Here is a 12,581-nt window from a genome sequence, read left to right as displayed (position 1 = left end):
ACTTTGACATCTGTGATTAATTCACAGGACTGTTGAAGAAAATTAAACTTAAGTTAGTGAGAATAATTAGAAGAGCATAACGATTATTTATGCTCGTACCTAATTATCAGATTTCGGACAAGGATAAAATATATATACGGTAGGTCATAGAAAAGTATTACAGATTTATTGACTTCCGTGATCTTATATATTTCAAGAGTTCAATTTATTGCCTTAAATGGAAAAAATAAAGACTAATAATCAAATTGGGTGGTCTATGGTTGATTAGACAGGATCTAATTATTGAAGCTTGGATAATATATGTCCAATCAAGTCCATATGATAGCTCCATAAAGTATTAGAACTTAATTAAAATAATTGTAATAGTTTTGGACTTAATTATAATTAAAATAAAGTTTTGTACTTAATTGTAATTACTACGAAAGTTGTAAACTTAATTATAATTGTAATTGAAGTTCTAGAACTACACATGTAATTAAATGAAAACTAATTGGATTTGAACTTTAATTAAAACTCCTACTTGAATTTTAATTAGAACTCTTATTTGATTATAGAATTATTATTGTATAATGATTGGGGTTGCCTAAGAAAGCGCCTTTTCCTACTAAGGAAACTCCTTAGCATGCCGACCCGATTCTTTCCTTGACTGTCATTTGCATATAACTAGCTAATGCTATTGGGGATGCCCTTGGACCAGAGCTAATCTAGTCTAAGACCTTCGCCCTCGACCTCTGACTCCTAGGAGGAGGAGGCAGGAGCGTAGGAGTTCCTCTTTATTCTCTTCCGTCTTTACCCCCTTGGGGGCATTCCATCTTTTCTCAAATCTCCTTTAACGGAAGAAATAGAAGCTCGAGAAGGAATACCAAAACCACTTTTCTGAGAAGCCCTCTACAAAAAGGACAGGGGGCTGTTCACCTTTGGAAGAAATTCTTCTATCTCTAAAATTGGAGATTAGATAGAACATAGACATCCTATAGAATTGTACAACATTCATAATACATATTTTGGAGAGAGAAAAAAAATATTTTTCTTGATTTTTCAATTGTCTAATTCAAGAATGGGTTTTTTTAATTTAATTAAAAGAAGATGCCCACCCATCGGTGCAATCTTGACTTTGGAGAATACCATAGAAGACTTGAAGGTTTGAAGCATCAAGTTCTTAGAATTAAAAGGTTGGAAATTCGTGATCCAAAAAGCTGAAAGTTCGTGGTTTAGGGTTAATTCAAGAATTGTTCATCGAATTTAGACAAAAATTCGAATGCTTTAGTTTTGATATAACATATGTTGGGGAATACACTGATTATGTGCATATTATATTTACAAAAAATATGCCGTTTATGTTCATGAAATCGAAACAAGGTTTCGAGTTACCGAAATGGAGTTTGAGAAACTAACCAATGATTATCGAATCTGACCATTTCCATTCTTGAATTAAAACATGTGATTCTTCATATCGAACCTTGCATAAACCATATAAATGAAATTAATCATTTTCTAAAATCAAGTAGAAATGAAATCAGAAAAAAATTAGATGTAAGTGATGCGATTGGCCGATGCGAGTATAACTCTTTCCTTAAGATGAATTTGTCCTGCATCGATGCTAACAATTTTTCGACCATCATCTCCCAAGATACAATGATCATGTCAAACTACAGGAGCACTCCAAATGACTTCGGCCAGCGAACTCGAACGGAATTCCCTCTCTACTAAGGAAATGCATGAAAATGCTATGGAATTTAGAAATGAGAGAATTGCAAGAGGAGAATGAATGCTCAATGCAATTGGTGTACCCAAAATCATGTCCAAAAGGTTCTATTTGTAGATGTAGAAAGGGTGCAAATGAAGTACTGTGGGTCAAAACATGCATCCTTTCAAAAAGTTTCAACACTTGGTCAAAACCTACATTCTTTCGAAAAGTTGCAACACTTCATTTCTTTCAACTTTGGTCCGCAATTTCTCATTCATCCGGGATTGGTTTCGAGATTCCAAATATACCACGACGATCACTCGACGAGTAGAATAAGTTGGTTTATTTACTTTTGTAATTTGACCATCGGATCAAGTCCGAGTATTTGGTCGAAGTTGACACATAGTCACACCTTTTCATTTTTCACTTTTACACACCTTTTCATTTTCCAATTTTTTTTTAATTATTTGAACCAATTCCTCCAATCCCCCACATGAATGGAAATTGGGTACGTGTATGCAAATGCAATAATATGATGTAATGTAGAGAGGGTGCGAAAAAACACTGCATCAAGGAAGTAGCTTCTAGCCTTGAACCTCCTTTAGTGAAATACCATCGGACTTACTCGGCTAATTGGTGAACGTGATGTCTTGAACCATTCAGCCTTTAGTGGAAGTCAAGACAACGATACTCACACAATATCTTCCCTAAACCGTTCATGGTTCTCATGACTTGGTTCATTTTGGCCCTGAACCCTTCTTGGTTCTGCGAGTGTTTAAAGAATTTAAGCTTTAAATAATTCTCATTGAAGCGGCCCCACTTCACACTCACATAGGTGACCTCCTATTAAAAGTATTCTGTCATACTCCACTTGACTTAATCAAGATATAGGAATCATTAAAAGATTATCTTAACCTCTTGTAACTCTGTAGAAAGCACTTTAATATCATAGGAATGAGTTAGGGAATTATTTTCCTTAGTGCTTCATGGAATCCTCATAACTTAGTTGTCCCTTTGAACCAAGATCTTGGGATCTCCAGTCAACAAGGTACAGTTACCATTATAAGGACTCTAACGTAGTAGGCTTCAATCTCATTCCCTTCGATATGCAGTCTTCTTGATCTTTCTTAGTAAATCTCTTTTAAAGATACCACGAGTTTAAACCATTGAGATCAACTGTTTAATAGTATTATGTCTATGACTTATACGTCTAGACCTATCATTATGTGTGACTTAGTATCTTATCAAATATTGCTAGCCAATGATCGATTCATTTGATAGATACAAATTATCGCCACCAAGAAATCCTTTCATAAAGCTATATGTCTCATTAACTTTATCAATTTCCAAACACGGTTGAAGGATTTCTATCAAACACTACATTAGTCAATCACTTTTACTAGTGGATTTCAGAATCATGGGTACTCAATATCATCATTGAAACATTACCGTGCATTTGAACTTTATGAATATTTTTCATATATTCCAATTGTTCTTGCATGTCTAAACAAACGCCATAATTGGCTTTACAACCCATTTCATCCACTTTAGATTTAGTATATATCATCCTTATAATTAGTATAAGGGTTTTCTATCTTTCCACCTTCATAGATATCGTTCTATGATTATAAGATAGAAACAAACGTAACTATTAAACTGAGCTACCCCCATAATTCCTCAATTAAGAATACATATGCAATCTAGTAACGTTGCATCCATAAGTTTTAAACTTTTCATTCAAGTTCACGAGCATTTATGATAATCCCCCACATCTTTGGGTTACAATTGAACTTAGGGTTTAGCAACTCTTTCATAGTTCAATTTATTTATCTCTTAGATAATATCCATATCGAGTGTTTCGTGAAAGTCTAAGTACTTTCAAAGTAGTGGTCGTCAACTTGCGCATAACGTACTTCAATCTAATTAATTTTGATCATCCAAATTAAATCAAGGTCATCACATAGACCAACAATGCTTTCAAAACATATACCAACTTAATTGGTTTCATGATTGAAGTCAAATTCAACAATAAAGATGGCTAAGCATTGCAACTTCTTCAAACATATGCAACTTATCACATTTGTGACATTTCACATGACAGTTTCATTTCATGTCAAGTAATAAGGTACATATTCACCTTCTTCACCATAATCAAACTTAAACGAACGAATCAACCATAGGTTGAAAAGTTGTGTTCTCAAGAGACACAACCTTACAAGATGATACGCATCTTGAAATAATCTCTATGAAGAGATATACCCATTGGAAAATAATCATGTCAAGCAGATTAGTGTATTCATTTGATGAATCCATACAAACGTTTGGATTTTGGATAGACCTTTTTGGTTAAAATGGTCTAGTTGGTTAAATTTTCATATCTTGTTGAAATTATACTAACTTTGATTAATGTTGATAGCCTCATTTAATCCTATGGAATTAAGTGAGATGATTTAAGTGGATATAATTATTTAGTTATGAGAATTAAGCTACTTAATTATTTGAAATATTCTACGATAAATTTAGATGAAAATGTGCGTCCTTTCATATGAATAATCATGACTTTTGGTATGATTATTTTTCAATGGGTGTATCTCTTCATAGAGATTAATTCAAGAAGTGTGTCCTTTTGTAGGGTTGTGTCTCTTGAATAACACAACTTTTCAACTCATGGTTGATTCGTTCGTTCAAGTTTGAATATGATGAATCAGGTGAATATGTACCTTATTATTTGACATAAAATAAAACTATCATGTGAAATGTCACAAATGTGATAAGTTGCAATTCTTGTAAATCAAGATGCTTAGCCATTTTCACTTTTGAAATTAACTTCAATCATGAAACCAATTTAGCTGGTATATGTTTTGAAAGCATTGTCGGTCCATATGATGGCCTTGATTTAACTTGAATGATCAAAATTAATTAGATTGAAGTACGTTATATGCAAGTTGACGACCACTACTTTGAAAGTACATAGACTTTCATGAAGCACTCGATACAGATATTGTTTAAGAGATAAATGAATAGAACTATAAAAGAGTTGCTGAATTCTAAGTTCAAGTATATCCCAAGATGTGAGGGGCTATCATAAATACTCCTGAACTTGAGTGAAAAGTTCAAAACTTGTGGGTGCAATATTACTAGATTGTATTTGTGTTCCTAATTAAGGAATTGTGGGGGTAACTCAATTTAACAGTTACATTTGCTTCTATCTTATAATCATAGAAAGATATTTATGAAGGTGGAAAGATAGAAAACCCTTATAATAATTATAAGGATGATATACACTAAGTCTAAAGTGGATGAAATTGGTTGTAAAGCCGATTATGGCGTTTGTTTAGACATGCAAGAACAATTAGAATATATGAAGAATATTCATAAAGTTCGAATGCACCGTAATATTTCAATGATGATATTGAATACCCATGACTCTAAAATCTACTAGTAAACATGGTTGACGTTGACTAGTGCAACAATTAGATAGAAATCCTTCAATCTTGTTTGGAATTGATAAAGTTTTAGATAAAGCTAATAAGAAGCATGTAGCATCATGAAATGATTTCTTGGTCGTGACAATTTGTATCCATTAAATGAAATCGATCATTTGCTAGCAATAATTGATAAGATATTAAATCACATGTAATGGTAGGTCTAGAAATATAAGTCATAGGCATAATACCATTAAGCAGTTGATCTCAATGGTGTAAACTTGTGGTACCTTTAAGAGATTTACTGAGAGATTAAGTATACTACGTATCGAAAGGAATGAGATTGAAGCCTACTATGTTGGAGTCCTTGTAATGGTAACCCTACCTTGTTGACCGAAAATCCCAAGATCTTGGTTCAAAGGGACAGCTAAGTTATGAGAATTCCATGAAATACTAAGGAAAATAATTCCCTAACTCATTCCTATGCTATTAAAGTGCTTTCTGCACAGTTACAAGAGGTTAAGATAATCTTTTAATGATTCATATATCTTGATTAAGTCAATTGGAGTAGGACAGAATACTCTTAATAGGAGGTCACCTATGTGAGTGTGAAGTGGGGCCGCTTCAATGAGAATTAGTTAAGGCTTGAATTCTTTAAACACTCGTAGAACCAAGAAGGGTTCAGAGTCAAAATGAACCAAGTCATGAAAATGATGAACGGTTTAGGGAAGATATTGTGTGAGTATCGTTGTGTTGGCTTACACTAAAGGCTGAATAGTTCAAGATATCACGTTCACCAATTAGTCAAGTAAGTCCAATGGTATTTCACTAAGAGAGGTTCAAGGCCAGAAGCTACCTTCCCTGATGTAGTATTTTTTCGCACCCTCTCTACATTGCATCATATCATCACATTTGCATATGCGTATCCAATTTTCATTCATGTGGGGGATTGTAGGAATTGGTTCAAATAATTAACCAAAAATTAGAAAATGAAAAAGTGTGTAAAAATGGAAAATGAAAAGGTGTGACTACGTGTCAGTTTTGACCAAATATTCGGACTTGATCCGATAGTCAAATTACAAAAATAAATAGACCAACTTATTCTACTCGTCGAGTAGATCGTCGTGGTATATTTGGAATCTCGAAACCAATTCCGGATAAATGAGAAATTGTGGACCAAAGTTGGAAGAAATGAAGTGTTGCAACTTTTCGAAAGGATGCAGGTTTTGACCAAGTGTTGCAACTTTTTGAAATGATGCATGTTTTGGCCCACACTATTTCATTTATACCCTTCTATATATATAAATAGAACCCTATGGACATGGTTTTGGATACACCAATTGCATTGAGCATTCATTCTCCTCTTGCAATTCTCTCCTTTCTAATTCCATAGCATTTTCATGCATTTCCTTGGTAGATAGGGAATTATGTTCGAGTTCGTTGGTCGAAGTCATTTGGAGTCCTCTTATGGCTTGACGTGGTCGTTGTATCTTGAGAGATGATTGTCGAAAAATCATTAGCACCGATGCTGGGGCAAATTCATCTTAAGGACCAATTGTTAAACACTTACCTCGACCATAAATTCATCACTTGCACCTTTCTTTCTACAATTTTCTGATTTCTTTTGATTATATTTTGATTTTGGGAAATGATTAACATTGTTTACATGTTTATGTTGCAAGGTTCGATCAAAAGAATAATTTGCTTTCATTCAAGAATCGAAAGGGATGAATCCATATCCATGCATTCAAATTCGTAACTTTTATGTTTTGCTTCTCAAATCCTATTTCGGTAAGTTGAAATTACATTTCGATTTCAAGCAAATAACTGGTATGCTTTTGTGAATATAATATGCAAATAATCGTTGTATTCCCCAACAACCCCCACATGAATGGAAATTGGGTACGCATATGCAAATGCAATGATATGATGCAATGTAGAGAGGGTGCGAAAAAACATTGCATCAGGGAAGGGAGGTTCAACTTCTGGCCTTAAACCTCCCTTAATGAAATACCATCGGACTTACTCGACTAATTGGTGAACGTGAGGTCTTGAACTATTCAGCCTTTAGTGTAAGCCAAGATAACGATACTCACACAATGTCTTCCCTAAACCGTTCATGGTTCTCGTGACTTGGTTCATTTTTTCCCTAAACCCTTCTTGGCTCTACGAGTGTTTAGAGAATTGAAGCCTTGAATAATTCTCATTGAAGCGGCCGTACTTCACACTCACATAGGTGACCTTTTATTAAGAGTATTCTGCCCTACTCCACTTGACTTAATCAAAATATAGGAATCATTAAAATATTATCTTAACCTCTTGCAACTCTGCAGAAAGCACTTTAATATCATAGGAATGAGTTAGGAAATTATTTTTCTAAGTGTTTCATGGAATCCTCATAACTTAGTTGTCCCTTTGAACCAAGATCTTGGGATCTCCAGTCAACAAGGTAGGGTTACCATTACAAGAACTCTAACGTAGTAGACTTCAATCTCATTCCCTTCGATATGCAGTCTTCTTGATCTCTCTTAGCAAATCTCTTTTAAAGGTACCACGAGTTTACACCATTGAGATCAACTGCTTAATGGTATTATGTCTATGACTTATACGTCTAGATCTACCATTACATGTGACTTAGTATCTTATCAAATATAGCTAGCTAATGATCCATTTATTTGATAGATGCAAATTGTCGCCACCAAGAAATCTTCTCATGAAACTATATGCCTCATTAGCTTTATCAATTTCGAAACACGGTTGGAAGATTTCTATCAAACACTAAACTAGTCAATCACTTTTACTAGTGAATTTCAGAATCATGGGTATTCAATATCATCATTGAAACATTACCATGCATTTGAACTTTACGAATATTCTTCATATATTCCAATTGTTCCTGCATGTCTAAACAAATTCCTCAATTAGGAATACATATGCAATCTAGTAACATTGCATCCATAAGTTTTAAACTTTTCATTCAAATTCACGAGCATTTATGATAATCCCCCACATCTTTTGGTTATACTTGAACTTAGAATTCAACAACTCTTTTATAGTTCTATTCATTTATCTCTTAGATAATATCCGTATCGAGTATTTCGTAAAAGTCTATGTACTTTCAAAGTTGTGGTCGTCAACTTGCATATAACGTACTTCAATCTAATTAGTTTTGATCATCCAAATTAAATCAAAGCCATCATATGGACCGACAATGCTTTCAAAACATATACCAATTTAATTGATTTTATGATTTAAGTTAAATTCAATAATAAAGAGGGCTAAGCATTGCAAGATATGCAACTTATCACATTTGTGACATTTCATATGATAGTTTCACTTTATGTCAAATAATAAGGTACATATTCACCTTATTCATCATATTCAAACTTGAATGAACGAATCAACCATAGGTTGAAAAGTTGTGTTCTTCAAGATACACAACCCTACAAAAGGACACACCTCTTGAATTAATCTCTATGAAGAGACAGACCCATTGAAAAATAATCATACCAAAAGTCATGATTATTCATATGAAATGATACACCTTTTCATCTAAATTGATCGTAGAATATTTCAAATAATTAAGTGGCTTAATTCTCATAACTAAATAATTATATCCACTTAAATCATCTCACTTAATTCCATAGGATTAAATGAGGCTATCAATATTAATCAAAGTTAGTATAATTTCAACAAGATATGGAAATTTAACCAACTAGACCATTTTAACCAAAAAGGTCTATCCAAAATCCAAATGCTTGTATGGATTCATCAAATGAATACACTAATCCGCTTCACATGATTATCATATAGATATCCAACAAAGTTGTCTACTTAAAATAAATGCATACTCATACTATTTCCGTTATGGGCATATTTATTAGTTAAAATATGCCTTCTCATGCAAGTAATATATTCAAACGCATAATGATTTGTCATAGTGAGAGAACAAAAAAGTTATTGGGATGACATATGTATAAACTAAAAGTAAGAAATTCTGCACAAACTATAAATTTCAATATTACTAGATTTTGACAAAGCCAAAGTCATCATGCTTTGAACAATTAAAATTATCCCAACATGCATCTTTCGCAGATTTAGTAAATTTATTGCTTGATAACTTTGAATTGAGGCAGTTTAAACATGAAGGAACGCAATGGTTAGCATATAAAATTCACAATGTTCATGTGCAATTTGACTTTACAAAGCAGTTTACATTTATATACTATCTAGACAGATATTTCATGCTACACAATTCAAATGGGTCACACCATTTCAGAAATTAAAAACTGTTTTTAATTTGGAAAGATATATTTTTCCATATAACATGCATACTATTTGTTTACAAACAGTTAACAAGATTTTACCAACCTTCCCAATCAAAATTCCTTAGGCAATTTCTGACACAAATTATCTTTTAATATAGATACACTTTGGATTAAAAGAGTGCCAACAAATAAAACTCATAGATGAGACTACCAACAAATACAATACACAAACATGTATGCACCGGTCCATAAATATCATATGTATTATGAATTTCACAACTAATTATCATATAATCTGGTGCACCAATTTGAGATTTTCCACTCTAATCTCTGAATATTAGAATTTCTTCTAATGTGTCAAAACAAGAATCTTAGTGCAGGATTGAATAATTTTTTATTGTTTGTCCACAAATCAACTTAAAATATATTGTAATGAATTCAACATATAAATGAATGATTTCAAATTATAGAATCACTATCGATTCTGTTATAATAGACAGATTCATTACACATGAATTTCTCTAATTAAAATGTTGTAATAGAACATATTTACCAGAATCATGATACGTCAAAATTCTGTCTTATGATTTTATTCATGCAGTATCTTCATTTCGATTGCAAATAAAATATAATATGTATAAGAAATTTAATCTTAAGATTTTTTAGGAATACACCGATTATGTGCATATTATATTCACAAAAAATATACCGTTTATGTTCACGAAATCGAAACAAGGTTTTGAGTTACCGAAATGGAGTTTGAGAAACTAACCAATGAATATCGAATCTGACCATTTCCATTCTTGAATTAAAACATGTAATTCTTAATATCAAACCTTGCATAAACCATATAAATAAAATTAATCATTTTCTAAAATCAAGTAGAAATGAAATCAGAAAAATTAGATGTAAGTGATGTGATTGGCCGAGACGAGTATAACTATTTCCTTAAGATGAATTTGTCCCGCATCGATACTAACGATTTTTCGACGATCATCTCCCAAGATACAACGATCACGTTAAGCCATAGAAGCACTCCAAATAACTTCGGCCAGCAAACTCTAACGGAATTCCTTCTCTACTAAGGAAATGCATGAAAATGCTATGGAATTAGAAAAGAGAAAATTGCAAGAGGAGAATGAATGCTCAATGCAATTGGTGTACCCAAAATCATGTCCAAATGGTTCTATTTATAGATGTAGAAAGGTTGAAATGAAGTAGTGTGGATCAAAACATGCATCCTTTCAAAAAGTTGCAATACTTGTTCAAAACCTGCATCCTTTCGAAAAGTTGCAACACTTCATTTCTTCCAACTTTGGTCCGCAATTTCTCATTCATTTGGAATTGGTTTCGAGATTCCAAATATACCACGACGATCTACTCGACGAGTAGAATAAGTTGGTCTATTTATTTTTGTAATTTGATCATCGGATTAAGTCCGAATATTTGATCAAAATTGACACGTAGTCACACCTTTTCATTTTCCATTTTTACACACCTTTTCATTTTCCAATTTTTGGTTAATTATTTGAACCAATTCCTACAACATATACGTGAACTTCTAAACGATCTTGTTTGTTGAATGAAAGAAATTTTTTAATTTTTGAATAATTCCGCTTCTGCATTATAACAATTTCAACCATATATTTTCAATAAAGTAATATTAAATGAAAATTCAAAAAAAAATCTCATTTTTTAACCACACATTCTCCATCATAACACTATTTCAAAATACATTTTGTGAGAAAAATGGGGCTCAAACAACTACTTAGAGTTCAATTTTAATTGCCTATTAAAGAAAAGAAGAAGCATATAGAAAATGAAATTTGACATAATTTTGGGGTCTATTGTTAAAATATTGTGGTGTATCTTGATCCATGTAAAAAGAGACATTCATGAGAATTAATTTTAGGATCCGATTGATTCTCAATGTATGGTCCCAAAGTCAATCCATTTAGTAGAGGAATCAAAATCGAACCTACCGGTTATATTTGGTTCCGGTTTGATTCCACCCATTCCAAGAAAAAGCGCCCACCCCTGACATTAATCCACTATTGTATTTAGATATTGATATCAACAATAAGGATGAATAGCATTATTTTCTTAAAATTTTCTACAAAATAAGCAATGTTTACCATATACTGGTTGACTGGCATGAGTTTAGTTCAAAAATGAGGGCAAGAGCACCATATAAATAAAATGGACGATTCCGTTTGTTCCATTTAATTTTTGGAAGGTCGAATAATTTTAGGAGTCACTGGTTTTATACTACAATTTCATTAGAAAATATTAAAGGTTCAGACAATAACACATATAACTAATTTTATATCTTTGTTGCCCCCCGGGGCACATCCAAGTTGGCAAAGTTAGGACAGTGCGGGGCTCGCAACCCCAGCGTGGGGAATTCGATTCCTGGTTGGAGTAGCTGAGTGTTGTAATAACCAGAGGAAGGGTTGGAGCAGCTTGGTGATGTAATAACCATGGAGGTGGCTCCCTTGGGGCCAGGAGTATAAAGGCTGTTCGAACCCTGGACAACTTGAGCACATCCCGCGATTTACCTCCCTGAGCTGCTGAGGGGCCAGAAGTTCAGGGACGAGGATATAGTCTAGCGTAAGCTGGGACACCTCGTTAAAAAAAAAATTATATCTTTGTTTTGAGCAATTCATTCACTTCCATTAACTTGGGAAAGTAGTGAAATATTCGCACCGTTGTTAATAATTTGATTTATCAAATTTATTGATATACTTTCTTATCCGGATCAATTTTTTATTTATTTATTTTTTGGTGAGTAATATGAGACTGTAAATTGATGGGAAAAAATACATAAATTAAATAGTTGCGTAATGTCTTTGGAATTTGTAACATATATTCAATAATTGTTTTATAAACCATTTAAGCATAAGAATTTGGCCTTTCACTTGTTGAGAAGAAAGAAATTACTGAAAGCAGAAGTTAGTAAAGATGCAGTTTTAATGGGTCTTCGAAATTCATTTTCCACGTGCGTTTTATGTGTTCATTTTTTCTCCCACGTTGTTCTGTACTTTCCTGCGTGTCCCTGTCAACTGCCAACTCTCTGTAGGAGATTTTTTCCGTGTTTAACTTCCAAACCTTTTATTTTTGGCTCGTGCACTTTAGTGTGAATTTCAGCGATATGTTGTCATCTTCTAAACTCCATCAACTCTCTCTCTCCCCCCCTTTCTT

This window comes from Olea europaea, chromosome 7 (genome assembly GCF_002742605.1).
Source record: "Olea europaea var. sylvestris chromosome 7, O_europaea_v1, whole genome shotgun sequence".
Lineage (NCBI taxonomy): Eukaryota > Viridiplantae > Streptophyta > Magnoliopsida > Lamiales > Oleaceae > Olea > Olea europaea.
Note: the sequence above shows the minus strand (reverse complement) of the source record.